This window comes from Vitis vinifera, chromosome 9 (genome assembly GCF_030704535.1).
Source record: "Vitis vinifera cultivar Pinot Noir 40024 chromosome 9, ASM3070453v1".
Lineage (NCBI taxonomy): Eukaryota > Viridiplantae > Streptophyta > Magnoliopsida > Vitales > Vitaceae > Vitis > Vitis vinifera.
In genome coordinates this window covers 23,784,921-23,811,138 of record NC_081813.1, presented here as the reverse complement: position 1 = coordinate 23,811,138, position 26,218 = coordinate 23,784,921, and the positions used below count along the sequence as shown (strand labels likewise).

The following is a 26,218-nucleotide window of genomic DNA, read 5'->3' as shown; positions in this document are numbered from 1 at the left end:
AGAAGAGAGAGGAAAAACGCATCTACCTAGATTTCATCAACAAACTGATCCCGCTTCATTTGTGGTCTAATTGAGTTGAAATTTGGAGGAGAGGTTTGAAACTCAAGTATCTACAATCTGAACGGTGGTGATCATATTTTGAACTTGAGAACTAATCTTACTGCCAGTGAACAATAACGACATTTTTGGTATACTTTCTCCAATTTTCTTTGTTTTTGCCAAGAGAGATTGTATAATCCAAGGTTATATGTGCTCTTGATGTATTTGGGAACCTCTAAAGATTATTCTAGAAAAGATAGGTGTAACCCATTATTGTTGATAGTGGAAGTTTGAATTGGACTAGGTCCCGTGGTTTTTCCCTTCGCATTGGGGGGTTTTCCACGTAAAAATTATAATGTCTGATTTATTTTTCTATTGTATGAGTTTATTTATTTATTGCTGCTAGTTGATATTGCCTATTTAGTTTTGCACAAAGAAAGGGTGGAAAAATTCTGGTGTTTGTTGGAATATTGTGAATTCACCTTAACAAGTGCTATTAGAGCCAAATTGATTATCAGTGGGATCTCTTGTGTGAATTAAATGGAGGAGGCTGTCAGTGGAATGATTAAACTCACAACTTCCAATTATTCAATTTGGAAGACTAGAATGGAGGATATTCTATATTGCAAAGAGTTGTTTGAGCCCATTGAATGTAAGGGTTATAAGCCAGTTACTACAACTGAGGATGAGTGGAAGAAATTAAATAGGAAAACCATTGGACAAATTAAGCAGTGGGTTGATCAGAGTGTCTTCCATTATGTAGCCAAGGAAGTTGATGCATATTGCCTTTGGCAGAAATTAGAGTCTTTATGAGAGAAAGACTACACAAAAAAAAAAAGCCTTTATGATAAGAAGGCTTGTGAATTTAAAGTACAAGGAAGGTAATAGTGTTACAGAGCATCTCAGAAATTTTCAGGGACTATTGAATGAGTTGTCTACTATGAAGCTTGAGCTAGATGATGAGGTACAAACTTTACTTTTGTTGAGTTCATTACCAGATAGTTGGGAAACTTTGGTGGTATCCTTGAGTAATTTAGCCCTAAATGGTGTGATAACTGTCAACATGGTAAAAGACAACATGTTTAATGAAGAGACAAAAAGAAAAGAGTTAGGTATTTCCTCTAATACAGAAGCACTTGTTACAGAGAGGTAGGAGAGAAGTAAAAGCAGAAAACCTTCCAGTGATTATAATCGTGACAAGTCAAGAGAAAAGTCAAAGTCCCGAAAAGAGATAAAGTGTTTTTATTGTGGCAAGCCAGGGCACATTAATAGAGAGTGCAGGAAATTCAGAAGAGAACATTTTAAAGGAAAAGGTGAAGAATAGAAATAAAACAAAGACATTGCAGCAGTTGCATCTGATGGTGATATGATCATTGTTTGTGATGATGCGTGTGTAAGCCTTGCATGCCAGGATTCCACTTAGGTAGTTGATACAACAACGTCATTTCATATCACTACATGTAGCGATTTCTTCTCTTCCAACACCAGTGGCAGTTTTGGCTGTGTTAGGATGGGAAATGAAGCAAAATGTAAAATTATTGACATGGGAGATGTAGAGCTAGAAACTAGCATTGGGTGCAAATTGGTTCTAAAAGATGTTAGACATGTTCCTAAAATGCGCTTTAGTTTGATCTCTATTGGGAAGTTTGATGATGAGGGCTACCATAGTCACCTTGGAGAGGGTAAGTGGAAGCTTACTAAGGGTTCTCTTGTTTTAGCTAGGAGGAAGAAAAACAATACTCTCTACAAGACAGAAGCGAGACTGGTCAAGGGAGAGGTGAACATTGTTGAGAATGAAGCCTTTACTAAGCTATGGCATAAGCGGCTTGGTCACATAAGTGAAAAGGGACTTCAAGTTCTTACTAGAAAGAAGCTTCTACCAGTTAAAGGTACGTCGTTATTACCTTGTACACATTGTCTATCTGGAAAGCAAAGTAGAGTTGCATTTCATGGATTTCCTTCACGTAGAAAACCAGATATTCTTGATTTAGTTCACATTGATGTTTGAACTATGCAAAGTAATACTCTTAGTGGTGCACTTTATCATTCAAGAAAGGTGTGGGCATATGCTTTGAAATCCAAAGACTAGGTACTTGATGTATTCAAAGATTTTCATGTGAAGGTTGAGATGCAAACTGGCAAGTAGTTAAAATTTGTTAGAGCATACAATGGTGGTGAGAATAGGGGGCCATTTGAGCAATACCTCAGAAGTCTTGGCATCAGGCTTGAGAAGACGGTTCCTAAGACTTCACAGCAAAAAGGTGTAGGTGAGAAAATGAATAGAACCATTTGTGATAGAATCAGGTGTATGCTCTCTCATGTAAAATTGGCTAAGTCTTTTTGGGGTGAGGTCATGAGGACAACCGTTGATTTGATTAATCTGTCTCCATCATATCCTTTAGAGGGTGACATTCCAGAGAGGGTTTGGACAGGAAAATTCATTTCCTTTGAGCACTTGAGAGTGTTTGGCTACAGGGCATTTGTTCATGTTCCTAGAGACAAGCAGTCCAAGCTTGATAGCAAGACTAAATAGTGTATCTTCCTGAGTTATTCAAATGAAGAGTTTGGGTACAGGTTATGGGATCCATCTACCAAAAAGATTATAAGAAGTAGAGATGTTGTCTTATTTGAAGATTAAACCATTGAAGACTTGGATCGGGTTAAGAAGCTAAAGCCTTTCAGTGAAGAATAGGTTGATTTGGGTTCAGTCTCTCCTAACTCTATGGGACATAATGAACACAGGGAAGTTGTGCAAGAAGAACAGGTTGATACAGTTGACATAAATGATGAGTTTGCAGTTGATGATGTAGAAGAAAATCCTACAGTTGAGAATGATGGCCTAGAATAGCAGCAAGAACAAGCTACTTCAGAGTTGCCTATTGAATCACAGTTAAGAAGATCTACTAGAGAGCGTCTGTGGACCTGCATTTTTCACGTGTGTCCCCACTCAATTGACAAGACTCGTTTTTATTGGTAAAAAATTAATTTTGGAAAATTCGGAGTCACCACTTATTTTATTTTATTTTAAAATGGAAAATAAAACAAGAAGGAAAACCCTAAAAAGTGACTCCATAGTTTTTGGAAAAGCGTGTCTTTGAAAAATCCGAGTCTAGGTTTGGGGATCAGGTTACCTATTGGGAAGGTACCTCTAAAAGGTAGCACCCCTCTAAGCCCTACAAAGGTCTGTACTAACTAAGTTGAGAGAAATATGGAAATTAATTTGGTTGATTATAGATACCTAGGTAGGCTAGGTGATTTTTTTAAAAAAAAATAGCATGCCAAATAAGAAAACCAATCACAATCATAAAAAGGATTTAGGGTGTGTACTTGGACTGCTTCTTAAGCGCTTTCACAAGACATCAATGGTTAGTTTGGAAAACAAAACACACAATATGTATTTTACCCTAGTCTCTTAATCAAACATGGCAAGCTAAACAATTAATCAAAAAGATATGCTGAACAAGTTGACAATCGAATACGAAACAATACATAACGATCATGTATAAAGCAATACATAATTTATGGAATTAAGATACAAAGGTAAGAAGTGTACTTGAATAGTATAAGTAACTTGTAACGTGCTTCCATAAGACATGAGGGGTTAGATAATAAATGATAAAATAAAGAAATCCTAGCATGCTTGTTATCTAATTAGCATAACAAAAATGATCAAATTATACAAAATCATAAATTATCACATACATCTTATATATAATTCCTGAAAAGATAGATAAATATGATTACAACAAGTAGCAAAAGGGGTAACAAAGATTAGTTTTGAAAAAATGATTTTATGTAGGGGTTTCACCAATTCCCCAATTGATATACACAAATCTAGCCTAGAATTATCCCATTTATTTGGGACCACAAACTTGGATTCATGTCTTACTCAAAACTAAAATCTTCATTGAAAATTGAGAAAGATGCGAACCGATCAAGACATGGTTGCATATTATTTAAGAAAAATGAGATTTTGATTCTAAGGACTCTAAATGAATTTTTTTAAAATGGATTTTCAAAGGGATCTTTTGAGAAAAGTATTTTATCTTAAAATAAAAGAAATTAATTTGAAAACAATAGAACATAAGAAACAAAATACCAAGCAAAACAAAAGAAAACATAATCACAAAGTGAAATTTTTTTACGACCAAGCAATCTAAAGTGGTGAGAATGAAGGTCAATCTTCACTATTTTCCGATGGCCTTTGAAAAGTAAATTTGACAAGAGAATACCAAAGCAATAAACTATTAAAACTTAGATCAAACAAACTAACGAGATATCCATCAAGAATTAATGACTAAGATTCAAGGAACACATCAATTGAGAATAATAATCAAGAACTAACATAAGATCAATTAAACACACATACACATTTAAACTAAAAAATAAATTAAAACTAAACTAAATTGAAATTAAAAACATCAACTTTATCTAATAAGATTAATTAAACTAATAAATTAAAATCAACAACAAATCTAAACTAAAGAATAACTTAAGACTAAACTAACTGGAATTAAAAACATGAACTTTATCTAACATGATTATTTAAACTAATGAATTAAAATCATTGACACACTTAAACTAAAAGATAGATTAAAACTAAACAAATTTGGGATTAAAAAAAATATAAACTTTATCTAATAGGATTAATTAAACTATTGAATTAAGATCACAAATATGTTTAAACTAACAGATAGATTAAAAATAAACTAATTCAGAATTAAAAAAACATGAACTTTATCTTATAGGATCAATTAAACTAATCACCTAAAACTCGGGAAAACACGCGAATTGAAATTGGACCAAATTAAATCAAGGCAAACTAAAAACATGAATTTTCAGACATAGAATCAATTTTATTAATGAACTAATATTATAAAAATACCTAAACTGAATAGATGAGTGAAACTAAATCAAAGTAAACTAAAAGCATGAACTTTCAAATATAGAATGTGAGCTTTCAAACATGGGATTGATTTTATTAATGAACTAAAATTATAAAAGTACCTAAAATAATTAAAATGAACCAAATTAAATTAAAGCAAACTAAAAGCATGAACTTTCAAATGTAGAATAAATTTTATCAATGATCTAAAACTACAAAAATATTTGAACTAAATAGATGAATTAAACTTAATCAAAGTAGACTAAAAACATGATTTTTTTTTTTCACATGAAATTGATTAAACCAAAAAAATTAGAAACTCACAAACACATCTAAATTAAAAGAAAAAGCAACACTAAACTAAATTGGAATGAAAAAATAAATAAATAAATAAGATTAAGAAATTTATCACGTAGAATTAATTAAACTAATTAAAAAAACATCTAAACTAACTAAATAAATTAAAATTAAACTAAAATAAAATTTTTTAAAAAAACTTACCTTCAAGAATACATCATGTTGTGTCTTGTGATGTGCTAAAAAGGATCTCCTCATTTGATTCAAGGTCTATCTTCTCCTCAATGGACCCCATCTCCATCTGCGTGTGCTTAGCTTTGTTATAGTTGTTGCTAAGGATGATCATTCTCCTTCTCCTTCTGGGTATGTGAAGAAATGAGGATTTGAAAAACCGGAAGAGACTCAGATAATCCAAGTAACTCACTGCATGAGTAGTAATCTCCGGCATAACCTCTGTACATGTTATCGTCGCTTTTCCTCTAATACGCGCCTTGCTCTTGAGCCGAAATTTGCATTCTCTGCAGATCCTGGATTTGCCTCTGGATCTCTACCTGGTTCACTCCAAATCGGCTGCGAAAACCTAACTGTCATCGCCGGGATTAACCAAGGACGGAATCTATGTCGAAACAGGAGTCTCCGGCACCGGAACCGGCAACTTCGGCGCCGGAGCAGGCGGCGAGACTCCTTTGTCCAGTCCAAACAAAAAATCCACATTGCTCAGCAGTGCGGTTGCCGGAGGCGATGTTGCGTCAACGGACTGAATCAGACCCGAATTTAGAGCCTCAAAGAACCGCTCACCCTCGGTTTTCATGTCACAGGAGCCAACATTGGGCGGAGTGGCGGGAAAAAGGAACAACCTCAGCCTGGAGGGTTTGGCTGACGACCTACACAAGCAGTCGTACTCGTGCATCATTCGCTTGAGATCGTCGTCGTTGGTGACAGAGATCAAAGCGTCGAGATCCTCTCTGGGAAGCTGGTACTTGAAGCAGACTTCAGCCTCGCAGAGGGCACAGAGCTTGTTGATTAGGGAGGATAACTTGATGGAGGATCAACAGAGAGAATCTTGGTCTCGCTATTGGTGTAGGAGAGCTAGTTATCGTGGGGACAAGGTTGGATCTTTCCGCCATAGCTGCACATGAACTTGACCTTGGAAGATTGGTGGAGAGGCTGGTCCTCCCATGAAGCGGTGCCACTGTTTTCAAACTCCAGCTCTCTGGATCTGGGCGAAGACTCGCCGGAGTCCGCATAAGAGGTATAAGTGTAGTTCTCCAAAAAAGCCCACAGAGAGAGAGAGAGGGAGAGCGAGTCTATAAACAGAGAGAGAGAGAGAGGGATGGCGGGCAAATACAAATGACTGAGAAAGAGAGCCCAGAAGAGTTGGAGAATATAGAGAGAGAAACTCGTGAGAGAAACTTCTGATCTTCCTCCTCTTTCATCCTTCATCTCCATTTGTGTTGTATATAGGTCCCCCCACATTGCAAGCTGCCCCCTTGCAAGCTGCCCCCCTTCAGCCGTCATCTATCCCCGGGTCCCAATGGATGTCGTTATCTCTCCTTTTGCAGCCATGGTGGAGATCTCAGAAAGGATCCCCTCTCCAATCGTGCCTGGTTGCCTATTTTTCTTTTTGGAAACGAAGTCTCCCCCTTGAATCCCTTTCTTGCCGAATTCAAAATCCTTCCATACATCTGGCCACTTACCATTATTGCATGATAATCTCTTCCTCTTTCCCAAGATTCCTTCCAAGTTCCTTTATCTCGCTGTGATCTCCTCTCTTTGATGGCTCCAAGTCTCATGCAAAATTAAAAATAAAATTGAAATAAGAAATCATGTAATTGGAAATATAATAAAATAAAATAGAAAATCAAATCACATAGCCACAAAAATCCAAGATGTCAATTCATGGAATTAAAGAATAAATAAATAAGTGAATAAATAAACAAATAAATTGATAAGGGTACAAAAATAAATATTTGACGTATGCAATTAGAAAAAAAATCAAGAAATTAAATTAATGCAACAGATTATAATAATTTAAATGTCAAACTCAAACCCTCAAAAATAAAAAAATTCATTTCATGCAATATATAGTCAAGCCAATACTTGTCTTATCTCGAAAAAATAAGTAACCAAAATCAAGAACATGCCTAAGTGAACTATGCCAAAAGAAGTGTCCAAGTGACTTATTCTGAAAAAGTGTCTAAGTGACCTAGGGTGAATGTGTGCAAGCTAGAAGGTGTCTAGGTGAATCTAAGTTGGGCAAGGTGAACCTAAGTAGGCTTGGGTGAACCTAGATGAGTCTAACCTAAAGTGCACCTAAAAGTTATCCTAAAAAGGAAGGAAAAAACCTAAGTTTAAATTAAGGCTGTCAGGAATAACAATGGGGTCAGATGAGTCCTTCAACCAAAGTCTCCGAGGTGGCTTAGAAAAGATAAGCTACATGAGTAGTAATGGGCCACCAAGGAATTGTTGTAAAGTACCAAACGGACACGTAATAGGACATGTGCGAGGATGACAAAATGGGGGGTCTACAGCGTCAACCTTCTAGAAGGTATACTAGTGATGAGTATTTGTTGCTTTCTGATGGGAGAAAGCCAGAAAATTATCAAGAGGTTCTGCTGCATGATGAGGAAAAAGAGTGTTTGAGAGCTATGTATGAAGAGATGAAATCCTTGCATGAGAACAACACTTATGAATTGATGGAGTTGCCTTAGGGTAAGAGAGCATTGAAGAATAAATAGGTACTAAAAAGGAAGCCTGAACCAAACAGATCACAACCAAGGTACTGGCAAGATTGGTTGTGAAGGGTTTTAGTTAGAAGAAAGACATTGACTTTGAGGAGATTTTCTTGCCTGTGGTTAAGATGTCTTCGATCTAAGTTGTGTTAGGCTTGGTTGCTAGTATGAATCTAGAGATTGAACAACTTGATGTGAAGACTGCTTTCCTCCATGGTGACTTAGAGGAGGAAATATATATGGAGCAACCAGAAGGGTTTACAATCAAAGGCAAGGAATACTTAGTGTGTCAACTGAAGAAGAGCTTGTATGGTCTCAACCAGGCACTGAGACAGTGGTACAAGAAGTTTGATTCCTTCATGGTTGAGCATGGGTATGATAGAACTGCTTTTGACCATTGTGTGTTTGTGAAGAAATTCTCTGATGGAGAATTTATTATTCTCTTGCTATATGTGGATGACATGCTGATTGTTGGTCGTGATACTGGTAAAATTGATAAACTGAAAAAGGAGTTGAGCAAGTCCTTTGAAATGAAGGATTTGGGTTCTACAAATCAGATTCTTGGTATAAAGATTTCTCGAGATAAGACGAATGGAAAATTGTGGCTATCTCAAGAAAGCTATATTGAGAAGGTTTTAGACAAGTTCAATATGGGCAAGGCAAAACCAGTGAGTTCTCCACTTGGAAGTCATCTAAAGCTAAGTTCCAAACAAAGTCCTTCAAGTGAGAAATAAAAAGAAGAAATGTGAAACGTGCCCTATGCATCAGCCGTGGGTAGCTTGATGTATGCCATGGTGTGCACAAGGCCTGATATTGCTCATGTTGTTGGAGTTGTCAGCATATTCCTTTCTAATCCTGGCAAAAAACACTAGGCTACAATGAAATCGATTCTTAGGTATCTGAGGGGTACTTCTAAGACATGTTTATGTTTTGGGACTAACAAACCTGTGCTTGTAGGATGCACAAATGCATATATGGTTGGGGATGTTGATTTCAGAAAGTTTACTTCTGGTTATTTGATCACGTTTTTAAGGGGAACGGTGTCATGGCAATCAAGGTTGCAAAAATGTGTTGCTTTGTTGACCAAAGAAGTTGAGTATATTGCTATCACTGAAGCTAGCAAGGAGTTACTGTGGATGAAGAAGTTCCTACAAGAATTAGGTCTACAACAAGAAAGGTATCTACTCTACTGTGATAGTCAGAGTGCTATTCATCTTACTAAGAATTCAACTTTTCACTCTAGATCCAAGCATATTGATGTGAGATATCATTGGATTCGTGATGCACTAGAGATGAAATTGTTTTGCCTTGAGAAAATTCATATTGATGAGAATGGATTAGATATGATGACAAAACCAATACCTATAGAGAAGCTACAATTCTGTAGAAAGCAAGCGAGCTTTATAGAGCCCCTCACATAGTTGGGAAGGGGAGATTTGTTGGGCTCCCTCGTATGTGAGGGAGTGGGGCCCCATATGCTTAGGGACCAAGTCAATTACATTAAAAAAAAAGAAGAAAAAAAACAAAGAGAAGAGAATAGAGAGAGGAAAAACTCATATGCCCAGATTTCATCAATAAGCCGATCCCGCTTCATCTGTGGTTCGATCGAGTTGAAATTTGGAGGAGAGGTTTGAAAGTCAAGTATCTACAATTTGAACATTAGATTTTGAGCTCGGGAACTAATGTTATTGCCCGTGAACAGTAATGACATTTTTGGTATACTTTCTCTAATTTTCTTTGTTTTTGCCAAGAGATATTGTATAATCCAAGGCTATATGTTCTTTTGATGTATTTGGCAGCCTCTAAAGATTATTCTAGAAAAGACAGGTGTAACCCATTATTGTTGATAGTGGAAGTTTGAATCGGACTAGGTCTCATGGCTTTTCCCTTCGCATTGGGGGTTTTTCCACGTAAAAATTCTAGTGTCTAATTTATTTTTATGTGGCATGAGTTTATTTATTTATTATTGCTAGTTGAAATTTCCTATTTAGTTTTGCACAAAGAGATGGTAAAAAAATTCCGGTGTTTGTTGGAATATTGTGAATTCACCTTAACATTTTGATCATTCGATTTCAATATATGAGATTTTGTAGTACATACCAATAGGGTCCTGTTGAATAATATTATAAGAAATAAATTATAGATATTAAAGTCTTATTTGATAATTGTTTTTGAAAACAATTTTATACTTTTAAAAAAAAAAATACAAAAATAACTTTTATTAACCAAAAAAACTAGAAACAATTTTTTGTTATTAAAAATAGAAGCTATATTTTCAGATAATATTATAAGGATTATTTTTAAAAAAAAATTATACAAATATGGATAATAATTAAAAATAAAACATTAAATATAAAAATTATTTTTAAAACATAGAAAACATATTAAAAATATTTTAAATTCCCAAAGAGAAACATTATAAAACAATTTTTTAAAAATATTCTCAATACTTGTTTTTTAGATCTGTTTATAAAAACACTTCCCAAATAAGGCTTAATGCTTTGTTTTTCATAAATATACTTGAGATTTGAGTTTCCAGAAATTGGTGTAGAATTGTGGGATCATTTCTAATTAATTGTCTTTACAAATTTCTTAAGGATATGTTCGAATATTTGGTGAATTTGAGAAAAAAAGAAAAAAAAAAAGAAGGGAAAGCAAAAGAGAAAGAAAGTACACATTTAAGTTTAAATTCTATAAATATGTGTGGGGTATATACACAGATAGATATGCATGTTTGTTGGCCAAAATATTTCCAATAGATATGTCTCAATTTTGGAGGGTTTGAGAAAGTTTGAAAGAAAAAATAGATAGGATATAAAAAAAGGAGGAATATGAGATCATTTCTTTATAAGATAGGTAAGAAAAATACGCATTAAGTTTAAATTCAATAAATTTATCTTATATTCTTTATAAGATCATTTCTTTTCTTTCATGGTCTCTAGAAAGAAGAATATGAGAACTTCTTGTTTCTATCTTTCTTCCTATTTTTGGTTCCTTTCCTAATTTCCCCCCTTATGCCACTGATTTTCTTGGTCCAAATGGATCCTACAAACTGAATTTAGCAATAAAATACTCTATCCAAAAAAAAAAAAAAAAAGGAAGTCTACGGGGTTAGACTAAAAATTTTCAGTCAAAAGATATAAAAAATGTGATGAGTGGGGACTGATGTTTTGCATTTATATAAACGAGCGATTTAACATTTTATTGAGTATGCAAAAGCTCCTATATCATTTGTGCCAATGGAAGCATCAATATAAATATATTAAAGGAAAAACACAAAAAATAAAATAAATAACATAAAATGTATATAAGGTTTTAATGTGATTTGACAAATCATGCCTACCTTTATGGATGAGAGAGAACAATTCATTATATGATATGAAATATTAATAAGGATAAAAAATAGATACAACTACTAGATTTCTTTGTATCTTCACCCTATACCATGAGCCCTTTTGCTCCACTAGATATTTCTCTCTCTTCCTCACATTTATGCTCTACTGAGCATTCTTACTCCATCGGATGCCTCTTGCTCTTCCTCACATCTCTATTTCCTCTCTTTCATAACTTCTTTCTCTCATAACCTAAAATATTTTGAAAGATATTCTAATCCCCTTTCCTTATTCTATAAGGAATTTAATTACAATTACATATAAAGTTAGAAAATATTCTATATAATATTCATTTTACAAAAAGAAGTATATTCTATATAAGAATTTGAAACACCTTCTCCACAAGCTCCACCCTTAATCAAATTCCATTAAGTCAATCGTTAATCTCTCCATGATTTATGGTTTCCTTGTGCGTGTCACTCTCTAGTGTGCCACTATTCCCTTTGTGCACCACGTTCTTGTGGCACACCACAATCTTCTTATTTCTTATTTCATGTTTTAATGAGAGAATAATTGACTCCACCTTAACCAAATTTTTTTTTTGCAATCATTTTTTGTGCTTTGTTCTTCTTTACTCTTCTAAGGCTCTTTAAGACATCTTCAACCAAAGTTTTCCCAGAAATTTTTAACCAAAGTTGATTAGGATTATATCTTAGAGTGGGTATCGACCATATATACCCACATAAGGAGGTGTAACAACTATAGTACTTCAACATGTACTTACGTATCACACCAAAATTGACCAACTGTTTTTATATCTATTTATTTGATTTACTATAGCCTTGGTTTGTCATTTGATTTATGTGTTTTAAACCCATAATGCTATCTTAGAATAATTTCTAGAAATCTAAAGCTACTATTCTTCTAAGTAGGAAAATATAACATAATTGACTTCTATATTGATAAATATTTAATATTTCAATCTTATAAATATTAAATTATAAAATTATTTTAAGAGAGGGAAATAAATTTTATCTTCTAGTTGATTTGGAAGGTTATAACTCTTTTCTTTTATGATCTCTTCAAGAATTATCTTTGCTTCAATTTTACCGATATTGTATCCAATTCTAATTTAAAATTTATGTTTATCATTCCTTACTAGAAGCAAAAAGAATGAAAGCTACAATATTTTGTTTCTTTTCCTTAATAGGTGGAGGTAAAATGTTTCATAAGCTACTCAAATAAATTCTTGGAAGAGAATCAAGATCATAGCATGATACTTCTTTAGCTATTTTTTGTTTTCTAGTTGCATAAAAAATGTGTGCAAAAGGAAATTGAAAACCTAATTATACATTTTTTTTAGCTCGAATACACGCCTCACGTCTTTCAAGATTTTAATAGGACCATATGTCATTTTGATTTTAGTAGTACAAGTCTTAAGATTTTGTAGGCCACATTGTTTCCCATGAGCACTTTTTCTCCATCAATTTCTTTGTAAGCATCAAACCAAACTTGATCAAGGTTCATATGCAAAGAACACTCTGAATCTAGAATCCAATCCTTAGCATTGTTTTCTATAGAAATAGATAAAACATCTAGACTTTCATATCCATCAGAAGCTATTATTGCATCACTAAAATCATTTTCCTTATCTTTAAGTTTTTTCTTCCTTTCTCCACAATTTTTTTTTTCTAAAATGGCCTTCCTTTTGACAAACATAACATTTCTTCTTGAATTTTGATTTGGAACATGACTTGTTCTTGCACTTCGATTTTTTTTTTCCAGGTCTTCCACCAACCACAGGACCCTCTCCACCATTTCCTTCTTTAGAACTTGTGATCTTTTTCTTTATTTCTTTTAAATTAAGAGAAGCTTTCACCTCTTCAAATATTAATGCCTCTGTTCAAGACATCATTGTGTCAACAAGATTCTCATAGGAACTGCGAAATGAGCAAAGTAGCAGGACAACCTAGTCCTCGTCTTCAATCTTTACATTGGCACTCTTCAATTCAAGAATAATCTTGTTAGATAGATTAAGATGATCCTTAATTGTCTTGCCTTCATCCATCTAAAGTTGATACAACTTGTTAGTGAAAGACTTTGTCATGTACAGACTTTATAGTTTCAACCAAATTCCCAAAATAGTAGTTTCATCTGAAACTTTCCTAAGAATTTCATCTCCTGTATGACAAGATGATTGTAGTGTGTACTCTACCCATCAAATCTTTCATCTCATTTTCTAACAAACTACTTGCTAGGCAATTTGTCAAACCATCTAAGAGCATCTTCCAACCTTCGATGGACCAGCAATGCCCTCATCTTAATTCGCCACAAAATTGAAGTCATCGTCTTCAGTGAACTTCAAGATGTTAAATTTTGTAGTTGCCCTTTCAACCTTCCTTTCATACCAAATTGTTATGAACAAAGTAATAATAACTCAGAAAATAACATCTTGTACAGACTTTCTAGTTTCAACCAAATTCCCAAAATAGTAGTTTCATCTAAAACTTTCCTAAGAATTTCATCTCCTGTATGACAAGATGATTGTAGTGTGTACTCTACCCATCAAATCTTTCATCTCATTTTCTAACAAACTACTTGCTAGGCAATTTGTCAAACCATCTAAGAGCATCTTCCAACCTTCGATGGACCAGCAATGCCCTCATCTTAATTCGCCACAAAATTGAGGTCATCGTCTTCAGTGAACTTCAAGATGTTAAATTTTGTAGTTGCCCTTTCAACCTTCCTTTCATACCAAATTGTTATGAACAAAGTAATAATAACTCAGAAAATAACAAGTATGTTGAGAAAGATTGAGAATTAATTAAAAACAACACAGACAAGTACACATTAGACAAATAATTTACGTGGTTTGGATGATATCCAACATTCACGAGCAGGCCCAGATTATTTCTTCCATTATTGAACTAGAATTATACGAAGTCTTTCTTTTTCATAGTGTTTCCCAGAGATTTTAAGCAGACCAATCTCCCTTACTAAAATTGAAAACTCCAAACCAAAAAAACTCTACAATATATGTTGAATCCTAGAGGCAGACCACTGGTACCCTAGTGCACCGAGTTCATCTTCTAGGAGGGTGGATCTCTTTCAAGGACAGTGCTTGTCATGCCTCAGCCGATAAGTTTTTCTTCTTATTTATTATGTTCTTTGCTTGTGTTTTTTGGGCTAGTCTTTTGTTTCCATACCCTTAAATTCCAACAATATATCCATCATTTGTTTTGTTTCACACACACATATATATATATATATATATATATATATATATATATGCTTGGAGATTAACACCACAAGAGACAAAATAGTTATCTTTTCTTTACACATATATTGCAGCACTGCGCACTGTGATACAACCAGCATTGGAAGAAACAAACCAGACCAAGACCATAAGGGCTAATGCTGAGGAGGATAATTTAACTTGTTGGAAGAAAGGCCAAGACGTCAATTGTACATGTGACACTGGTATGCCATACACCTTTAAATAAAGACTACTCAATGCTGAATTTTAGTGGGTCGTTGATTTTTCGAATAAGTCCAAATTTTCTTCTAGGAATAAGTCCAAATTTTAGTGGTATATTAAAAATTATTATTATTTTATATTTAGAAGAAAAGGAGAATTCAGCAAGTAAATTATAAGATATTAATCACGTAAGCACGATGTCAATGAGATCTCCTAGACAGATTCCAAGATTTCTGTGCTTTGATTTTGGTAGTATCCTATCTTCTTAGAAATGAATTAGAAAAAGGGTTCACCTACCTTACCAAGTATAATTGTTTGTACCCGATCTCATTTCTTTGTATTCTCATATTGTGATTCCATTTGTTTGTACTTTCATTTGACGGTTTATATCTCATCATATACATTCAATAATCCAATCCAAATTTAAAGTTTGATGGATACCATCACGTAACTTGGAAAAAAAAAACAACCAAAATAATGCCTGTTCCATTCTTGGTTAGTGTGCCGTGAGGTACTCCTGTGCTGCGTATCTCCTTTATTTAATTATATTGCGAAGCTATATACAAATGAGAAATGAAGGGTAGTATGTAGGTATGATTTTCAGAGAAATGACAGTTTTGAGAGTTAGAAAATGTGGAGGCTTAAGATTGCAGATGGAGGCAATGATCCCCACATCTTCAGCACCAACAACTTTGTGGGAAGACAGGTATGGGAGTTTGATCCTGATTATGGAACCCCAGAAGAGCCAGCTGAGGTCGAAGCAGCTCGTGCAAATTTCTGGAAAAATCGGTTTCGGGTTAAGCCCAGCAGTGATCTTCTCTAGCGAATGCAGGTGATCCCATCTGTGTTAAAATCTGCAAGAACACATAGGAACATGAATATATAGTATATGTAGGGTATGCATGCTTATGTGACTGAACCAAATAAATGGTTTAGCTTCAAAGATTATCTCCTTTTCCGAGTGAGATTTTACAAGAAGGTGTAAATGGTCTGGTCTACAGTATCTTTTTCTATATATATATGTATATACATAACATGTCAAATGAAGTAGCAATTTTGTAGTTAATATTAGGGTTAACCTGGACGAGCCCAAATCCAGACAACCAACTAAATTGAATAGATCTAAGGCCCAGTGGGTGTTGAACTTGTTCTTGGCTGACAGAGTTAAGTGAAAACCCACCCAAATTAAGTACGAGTCCCGTGGCTACAACTTCCCTTTGGTTCATGGATAAAAACATAAATCATCTGAATGACTCTTTTACTTTCGTTATCATTAAAAGAGATTGTTAGGACAGTAGGACATTCTCTTAGCTTGGTATAGTAATGGAATATGGAAGGTTTACTAGTCTCTTATCATGACTGATCATTAGTAGATAAGATATAAGGTCACTGTTAAAACACTTGAGTCAAATATCAGATAAGATTTTAATGTGCAAAGATAAAGACATAAACTTCTTTATTTTTGAATTTGGGGAAATAAATATGTATTGATGAACACTTGATCTACCATCAAACAAGACTCACCTCCCACCAAATGAGGCTATGATACCGTGGAGAAAAAAAAGGAAATATTGGGGATAACACTGAAGGGTGATTTTGGGCATGCTCTTCTCAAAAGCTAGCTTAAAGGGTGAAACTTTCCCTTGCACTTATAATGAGTCACCCAATTCCTTCTATAAGAGATGTAGGAAAACCCAATATGCTTCCCCTCACACATTGGCCCCTTGGTTGGGAGACCATCAACCTGATAGTCCAATAATGAAAGGTGAGACATATTGTTTGAACAACCAATTTTCCTAAAAGATTAAACTTGTAGGATTCAAATCCATAATATATACCATTCACTCTAATAATTGTTACACCTATCTTGATTCTATGAGCCCCTCCTACTTTGGAACAATTTTATAAGGTAGATGTTTACTATTGAGGTTAATTTACCTTTTCTTTTCTTTTGAACTTGTTCTTCACTAACTCCCTCTTCATTTGGCCAAAAAAAAAAAAAAAAACTGCAATTTTTAAGAGAGAAGAATTTCAAACAAACAATACCACAAGTGAAGGTTGGGGATGGTGAAGAAATTACATATGGGACAACCACAACAACAGTGAGAAGGGCTGCACATTCCTTTTCAGCCTTGCAAGCAAATGATGGCCACTGGCCTACTGAAAATGCTGGGCCATTGTTTTTACTTCATCCCTTGGTGAGTCTACTAATTATGGAAATTTTAATTGGAATAACATTTTAACAGCCATAACAGTGAAGATGGACAAATCCCATCTCTTGACTTCAATTTTTTTCCCAAAAAAATGTAGGTAATATGTCTATATATTACGGGCATCTTGATAATGTATTCCCTGGAGAATATCGTAAAGAAATCCTTCACTTCATATACTGTCATCAGGTACACACCTTTGGAACCCTATTGTTCCAACCTGATGATAAATCGCATGGGAGTTTTTTGCTTATGAACAATACAAAATTTTTCAATTTTTAACTATCAAAGCGGTTCCTGTATGTTGCAGAATGAAGATAGTGGATGGGACACAACACCATGTATTGTACAGTATTCAACTATATTTGTATGCGTATTATAGGAAAAGGGCCAGATGGTGGCCAAGGCAATGCCTGCCCAAGAGGGCGAAAATGGTCCTTAACCATGGTGGTGCAACCTCCATACCCTCTTGGGGGAAGACGTGGCTTTCGGTACGATAGTTGAAAATATAAATTGACATTATAGATATATAATCCTATACAGATGTATTTTCAAAAAACTATTCATGTTGACACATTCTTTTGGTTTCATATGTATTTTCTTGTAATGAATGTTGGCTTAATTATTAAGTCTCACATAATATCATTTCTCTGGTGTAGGTACTTAGCTTATTTGAGTGGGCAGGATGCAATTCGATACCCTCGGAGTTTTGGATCCTTTTCTTCCTATACATCCAGGTTTAATTACACACTAATTTTAATTCAAATTCTTGAATTTGCATTTAGTGTATTTTACATGCTAAGCTATTATCTAGCATAAAAAGTAAGGGAGGAGGATGATGAAATTTTTGATATCTCACATTGGACAGGAAAAAAGTTCATGGCGTTGTGTATGTATGAATTCCTTGTTAATTTTGTAGACGAGTTTTAAAATGCGAGGATCCCTTGGGTGTAGGGTAGACAATATCCACATGAGAGGGAACAAGCCATCACAAATGGTATCATAGTTAATCCTCGATCCCAGTGTAGTAGTTTATTTAGTCCTAAAAGGAATATCTATTTGATTAACCCTTGATCCTATTAGACATGATAGAGTGTTTGTGATAAACCACATTTAATAGAAGACAAAATTTTCACACTATATATGTATGAATTCCTTTTAATCATATAGACATATTTTAAAACTGTGAGAGTCCATTAGGCTTAGAACAGAAAATTTTTATATGGTTGTGAATAGGTCATTACAAAATTACTAATAATGCCTAAAAAATAGACAAGATGCAAGTCGAGCCATGCCACCTTCAGCCTTATTCTGTTAGAGGGTCACACATACTGAGTTAGAAACCTAAGCTGTGGCATGCTGTTTGGTTGATATTAAGAATGCCACTTCCATGTCTACTTTAACCATCTTATGCTAAATTGATTTCTCTTTTCTCTTGCATAGAGGTTCTTAAAAAAAATTGCTTCATAAATGCAGCAAAAATGTGGTGCTATTCTCAGATGGTTAACATGCCCATGTCATTTTTATATGGTAAATAATTCATTGGCCCAATCGCCCCTCTTGTTCTAGAACTAAGAGAATAGCTCTTCTTTCAACCTTATAATGAAATCAATTGGAAGAAAGTACAACATCATTGTGCGAAGGTAGGTTTTAGTTATACTGAAACCGTTTGTCCAAATATTTCATGCTTACATGAAACATTCTGGAAAATTTTATATTGCAGGAGGATCTCTACTATCCCCATTTGTTAATACAGGATTTGATGTGGGATGGTATATAGATATTTATCGAGCCTTTTCTAACTTGCTAGCCCTTCAACAAGTTGAGGGAAAAGGTTCTTGAAACAACAATGAAACACATCCATTATGAAGATAAAAACAGTCTGTATATTACCATGGCATGTGTGGAGAAGGTAACATGATTGCCCGTATTATGAAATGTTTAAAAGGAAAAAGAAACTCTAATGGAAGAATGTCTTTTAAATTGGGCAGGTATTGTGTATGCTTGCTTGTTGGGTAGAAGATCCATATGGGGATTCTTTCAAGATTCACCTTGCTAGGCCCCCAGATTATATATGGATTACAGAAGATGGAATTAAGATGTAGGTTAGATCCAATAATTTTTTTTAGAGTTTGGTTCGTATTTGAGATTGAACTTCATTCAAAGTCCTAACTTTGATAATTTTCATTGAGATATGCAGACCGCTGGTAGTCAGCAGTGGGACACCAGTCTTGCCATTCAAGCACTGACAGCTTGTAACCTCACAGATGAAATTGGAGCCACGCTCATGAAAGGACATGACTTCATAAAGAAATCTCAGGTGTTGTCTTGAATTTCTCAGATCATCTCTTCTTATCACCCATCATTATTTCTTGATGCCAGTTGAAAGCTAATTAAGCTTGCAGGTTAGGGACAATCCTTCTGGTGATTTTAGAAGCATGTATAGATACATTTTTAAGGGATCTTGGACATTCTTAGATCGGGATCATGGTTGGCAAGTTTCTAATTGCACAACAAAAAGTTTGAAGGTAAATAAATTCTATTCAAACACTTCATATACTTGTGGCATGGTTTTCCATTTAACTCTCATCTCTGTTACAGTGTTGTCTGCTCTCAGTAATGCCGCCAGAAATTGTTGGGGAAAAAATTGAACCCGAACGGCTATATGATTCTGTCAAACTCCTACTTTCCCTACAGGTGAAGATAATCTTTCTTATATTATATCCACGGTTGTATTAATTACAAAACTGTTCAATTGTTAGCATTCCAGATTCCAAGCCTTGAAGACTTAGTCTTTGCTGAAGATTAGCTCAAGTTTGTTTTAAATTTCAAAAACAGGTGTAACAACCTAAATAAATATGCAGGAAAGATAAGAAGAATTTGTTGTTTTTCTTGTATAAATATCTCATCTCAAATGAATAAATTTCATCAGCTTCTCTCTATCATATCTGTAGTTTTTTCTTCATTATACTTGCAGCTTCATACTTGTAATTTCTCCAACAAGTGGTATCAGAGCCACAGTTGGTCTTACAGGACCTGTATTTTGAGAGAAAACCAAGAAAGTTCACTTCATAACCCATTTGAAACCACACTAGAAAATGGCAACTAGCAGCATCTCTTTGTTAGCTTCTCAAATCTTTGCGGGAGAAAACTGTCAAATTTGTTCTATTAAGATGCAAACGTACCTGGAACCATTTGATCTTTGGGAAGTTGTAGCTGAAGACGAACCAATAGCTCCATTTTTGGCGAATCCTACCTTAACACAAATCAGAGCTCATATTGACAAAAAGACCAAAAAGTTTAAAGCTAAGACTTTAATCCAAAATTTAGTTGCTGACTCAGTGTGTCATAGAATTATGAATTACAAGAGAGCCAAAGAAGCCTAGGACAAGCTTAAATTGGAGTATCAAGGAAATGATAGAACCAAAAAAAATGCAAGTGCTGAATTTGAAAAGGGACTTTGAGTCTCTAACCATGCAAGAAAATGAAACTATCACCAAGTATTATGACAGAATTGCTTTGATTGTTAACAAAATCAGGTCACTTGGTGAAGAATTTCCTAATGCAAGGATAGTGGAGAAGGTTCTTGTGACACTTTTTGAGAGGTTTGGGTCCAAGATTTCATCTCTTGAGGAATCTAGGGACCTTTCACAAATTTCACTTGCTGAACTAATGAACGAACTCCAAGCACAAGATCAAAGAAGAGCTTTGAGGCAAGAGAACGTCACAGAAGGTGCTTTTCAAATGTAGACCCGACAATCTAATAAAGATAAAAACTAGTTTAGCAAGAAGAAAAGTAAAAGCAGAGAGAAGAGTAGAAAAAAAGGGCCCCAACAGAAGAAATATCCAACCTGCTCACATTGCAAGAAGACTACGCATCTAGAGAAATACTGTTGGTGGAGGCCAGATGCAATGTACGACAACTGCAAATAGCTTGGGCATGTTACCAAAGTCTGCAAATATAAAAATAAAGGTCCTTAATCTTAGCAAGCACAAGTTGTTGATGCAGATTTGCAGGAGGAGAAACTCTTTGTAGCATCATGTTTCTCAAGTCAAGACTCTTATAATGCTTGGCTCATTGATAGTGGATGCACACACCACATGTGTCACAATGCTACAATATTCAAGGACCTTGACAAAACCTACAACTCTACGGTGAAAGTTGGCAATGGTGGATACGTGGATGTCAAGGGAATGGGCACGGTTACTGTCCAAACAAATTAAGGTATCAAGCTCATCTCTGTTGTGTTATTTGTACCTGATATTAGTCAAAATCTATTAACTGTAGGTCAAATGCTTGAAAAGCAATATTCCCTACAATTCAAAGACAACCAATACATCATTTTTTATCCCTATGGAGAGAAATTGCTTTGTATGAAGATGAAAAGTAAGAGCTTTGCCATCAATTGGGAGAATGCTACTGAATATGCATATGCTGGAGTTACTCAAAGTGTTTCAGACCTATGGCATAAACGGTTTGGACACTATAACCAAAGGAGCTTAGTAGAGCTAAAAAAACTTGAGCTGGTGGAAGACATGCCAAACGTATCTGATGAAGCTCAAATATGTGAGATTTGTCAACAAGGCAACACAATCAAGGTTGCCATTCAAAAATAATCTAGCATGGAGAGCCATCGAAAAGCTTCAACTCATACACACCGATGTTTGTGGTCCCATGAAAACAACTTCTTTGAGTGGTAACAAATACTTCATTCTCTTTATAGATGACTATACTAGAATGTGTTGGGTATATTTTATCAAACTAAAGAATGAAGTTTTCTCTATTTTCAAACAATTCAAAGCCCTTGTAGAAAATCAAAGCAACTTGAGCATTAAAATCTTAAGGTCCAACAATGGTACGGAATATACCTCCAGTCAATTTGTTGAGTTTTGTAGCACTACATGCATCGAATGTCAGCTAACAACTCCATACACTCCACAACAAAATGGTGTCTCGAAGATGGCCAAGTGTCTTCTATTTGAGAAAAAAATGCCAAGTAATTTTTGGGTAGAGGCAGTTAACACCTCTGTATATTTGCTGAACAGATTGCCTACAAAATCCTTGAAGAACAAAACACCATATGAAGCATGGTATGGTGTCAAGCCCTGTGTTAATCATCTTAAAACATTTGGAAGCATATGCTATTATCATGTACCAGAACCTAAAAGAAGCACGCTAGACAGCAGAGCTCAGAAGTGTATTCTCATTGGCTATGGGACATCAACTAAGGGCTATAGAATATTTTGTTTGCAAACTAACAAAGTTGTCTTGAGCAAGAATGTAAAAGTTGATGAAATGACAACTTGGGATTGGAAAAATAAAAAAGATGCACAATCTGATGTCGGCTTCAATAATCATGAAGATTTTCAAACTTCAAAATCCGTAGATGATTTTCTAGTGAGGGGCACAAGAAGCTTGGAGGACATCTATCAAAGGTGCAGTTTAGCAATAAATGAACAAACAAGTTATGTAGAAGTCAAAGATTTTGAAGCATGGAGGAGAGCAATGCAAGAAGAAATGAAGATGATTAACAACAATGAAACCTGGCAGCTTGTAGAGAGACCCAAAAATCACAAGATGATCAGAGTGAAATGGGTTTTCAAAACAAAACTCAATCTTGATGGTTCGATATGCAAGTACAAAGCTAGGCTAGTGGTGAGGGGATATGCTCAACAGTATGGTGTTGATTATTAGGAGACTTTTGCTCCTGTGGCAAGGTATGACACTATCAAGCTACTTTTTGTACTTGCTGCTCAAAATCATTGGCATATTCATTAGTTAGATGTTAAATCTGCCTTCTTAAATGGATTTGTTGATGAAGAGATATACGTAGAGCAATCGAATGGGGTTGTGGATCTAGGCAAAGAGGACTATGTGTACCTTCTAAGGAAGGCATTGTATGGCTTGAAACAAGCCCTTAGGGCTTGGTATGAAACCATGGACAAGCATCTAACTAAACTTGGTTTTGTTAGAAGTCAGAGTGAAGCAACCTTATATGTAAAAACTGATGATGTCTAGCTTTTAATAGTCTCTCTTTATGTAGATGACATGCTTGTAACAGGAAATCAGCCCGGGTTAATTCAAATGAGATGAACAAAGTCTTTGAAATGACCGATCTTGGAGTCATGACATACTTTTTGGGAAAGGAAGTGATGCAGTCATGTTCAAGAATTTTCATATGCCAACAAAAGTATGCTATGGATATGCTAAAAAAAATTAAAATGGAAGATTGCAAGCCCGTGTCTACTCCTATGACAACCAACGAGAAGTTAAGCAAGGATGACGGCTCCGAGAAAATAGGTGAAGGCTTATATAGAAGCTTAATTGGTAGCCTTTTATACCTAATAGCTAGCAGACCTGACATACTGTTTGATGTTAGTGTGCTTTCCAGGTTCATGCACTCACCAAGTGAGAAACATTTTTCGGTAGCTAAAAGAGTATTAAGGTACATCAAGGGAACTATTGCTCTTGGAGTTCAATTTTCAAAATTTGCAGAAGATGATTTGAAGCTGCTAGGCTACTCCAACAGCGATTGGAGAGGTTGTGTTGATGATTCAAGAATTACTTTAGGGTACTTATTCTCCCTAGGCTCATGTTTTTTCACTTGGAGCTCAAAGAAACATGAAACCACAGCTCAATCCACAGCAAAATCAAAATACATTGTTGTTGCATCTGCTATAAATCAAGCTTTATGGTTAAGAAAAATACTGAAAGACTTCGGGCAAGAGCAAGTTGAAGCAACCAACATTATGTGTGACAACATTTCTGCAGTATCAATTTTGAAAAATCCTGTGTTTCATGGTCGAACAAAGCATATTAAGATCAAGTATCATTTTATTAGAGAGGTTCAACAATCCAATGAAGTGTTACTTGTTCATTGTTCCTCTGAAAATCAACTCACAGATATATTCACAAAGCCTTTACCAATGGAAAGGTTTGAAGCTCTTAAGCAGAAGATAGGTGTTTGTCATCCAGATGCCAAGGAGGAGTGTTCAGTTGTTAGCATTCCAGATTCCAAGCCTTGAAGACTTAGTCTTTGCTGAAGATTAGCTCAAGTTTGGTATGACTTTGTTTGTTTTAAATTTCAAAAATAGGTGTAACAGCCTAAATAAATATGCAGGAAAGATAAGAAGAATTTGTTATTTTTCTTGTACAAATATCTCATCTCAAATGGAATAAATTTCATCAGCTTCTCTCTATCATATCTGTAGCTTTTTCTTCATTATACTTGTAGCTTCATACCTGTAATTTCTCCAACAAAAAAAAATCATGGCTTTGGTGATTTTAGAATTGTAGGAAACTTTTTTATATTTCCTCCTTTGGATTTACCTTTCTCATAATTATTTCTCCGGTATCAATAAACCCCATTTTCTATAAACCTTTGTAGAGTAAAAATGGTGGTTTATCAGCCAGGGAGTCTGCAGGAGCTTCCAAATGGTTGGAGGTAATTACCTCAACATATCGAAGTTCTCTTTTCAATGGGCGGAAAGAGACCCAACACCTCTTCACCGAGCAGCAAAGCTCTTGATCAATTCTCAAATGGAAGATGGAGATTTTCCCCAGTAGGTGTTTCATTATTTCATTTGGACACATTAATCTGTTAATTATTGCATTTTTATATTGTTATAGACATCATTTTTTCGTAAGGAAAAGAAAATTTAGAAGTCTACAGTTAAGATCTAAAATAACTTGAAAAATCAACTTCTTATTTCTATGTCCAATAAATTTGCAGCATAAAACACAAGAACAAATTTACAAAAATCACATATCACAATATGTGATTTTCTATGAAGCAACCATTCTAGAGGGAAAGGAAAAAGTGACACTCTTACACAATCAACAAATTGTTATGCTTGAATTTTTGTTGGCCCAATCATTGATTACTCATTTATTACACGTAATATGTTTACATGCTAAAAACCATTTATGGGTGAATGATAAATTGAACTCAAAGTCACATATACAGTTATGGAAAATTTGGTGGAAGAAAGTAGTCCCACATTTGAAGATTACTAGTTGGAACAAGATTTTATAAGCATTTTGCAAGCTTAAAAGAAATACGGGCTTGGACATAGGCTCATATATGTGGGGTCAACTAGCTAGGCATGGACTTGGGCTTGACCTAGGCCCACATGCTAGTAGACTTAATAAAAAAGCCCACTAGCATAAAGTGATGTCTTTTCCAAACAACTTTTCCATTTAAGACAAACCTTATTTGAAAAACACATCAGACATGTCTCTTCTAAACAAGTGCAACCCTTCCCGTGGAAACATCTCTTTTTGGGGGGGCACATCTACAAAAAAGGACCCCCTCTATCATATTTTATCATTCCAACAATCATCCGCCTCTCATTCATTTCCAAGTCATTTCCAAGTGTGGTATTCAATTCTAACAAAGTGTGGTATTCCATTCTAAGTTTAGTGTGAGTTGCAAGTACATAATTTCAAAGTATCTAAGCTTTTGTAGAGGTTATAAACATTGTTTGATTCACCATTTCTTATGATTTGAAGTGCTATTGACTGCTCCCAACACTACTTGTGACAAGCTTTTAGCAGGAGTAAAAATCTGTCATTAAAGAGATTTATTGGACATGGCTAGCACTAGACCATATCTAAAGAGGCTAAGATGTGTTTTAGGCGTATGTGTTTCCTTGCCTATGGATATAAACTCTACCAAGCCCGCTCCTAAAAGGCCCATATATAAATTTAGAAAAAAAACGTGCCAATTCCTAATGTCAAGCCATCTCTTACCATTGCCACCTCGTAGTGCATTTTCACACAAATGACACCTTCAAGGCCTAGGGTTTTAGTTGTTGTCTTTTCAATTCCATCACCCAATACTAGAGGCTTAGGGTTTCTAGTTGAGATGCAACACCTCTCTCCCCTTAGTCCTCTTTGCTTCTCATCCCAAGTACTCTCATCTTCTCTCTATATGATCTGAATTTTTGAAATCCTAGGTATTAATCTATACATTTTATTATTATTTTTATTTTATTTTAAATCATTCTATAATTCATTGTAATTTTAGAGGGTTTGTTTGTTTTTTTTTTTTTCATATTTCACCTTGATTGGGATTTTTTCTTTTTCAAATTGCCTAATGGATGATGATATTTTATGTTCAAAATTTTTTTTTTCTCATTTTTTTCTTGCTTGGTTGAGGGACCATATTGGTGATGTAAATTAATTTTTTTTTTAGATTTGAATTTCATAACTTACTGGTTTAAGCCCTGTTAGTGCCTATTTA

General features: G+C 34.8%; 2 pseudogenes; one reads left to right on the top strand and one right to left on the bottom strand.

Annotated features, from left to right (window-relative positions):
• Positions 1-5,700: 5,700 nt before the first annotated feature.
• Positions 5,701-6,739, bottom strand: LOC100263267 (uncharacterized; annotated as a pseudogene).
• Positions 6,740-15,394: 8,655 nt separating this feature from the next.
• Positions 15,395-24,502, top strand: LOC100246106 (beta-amyrin synthase-like; annotated as a pseudogene).
• The last annotated feature ends 1,716 nt before the right edge of the window (positions 24,503-26,218 follow it).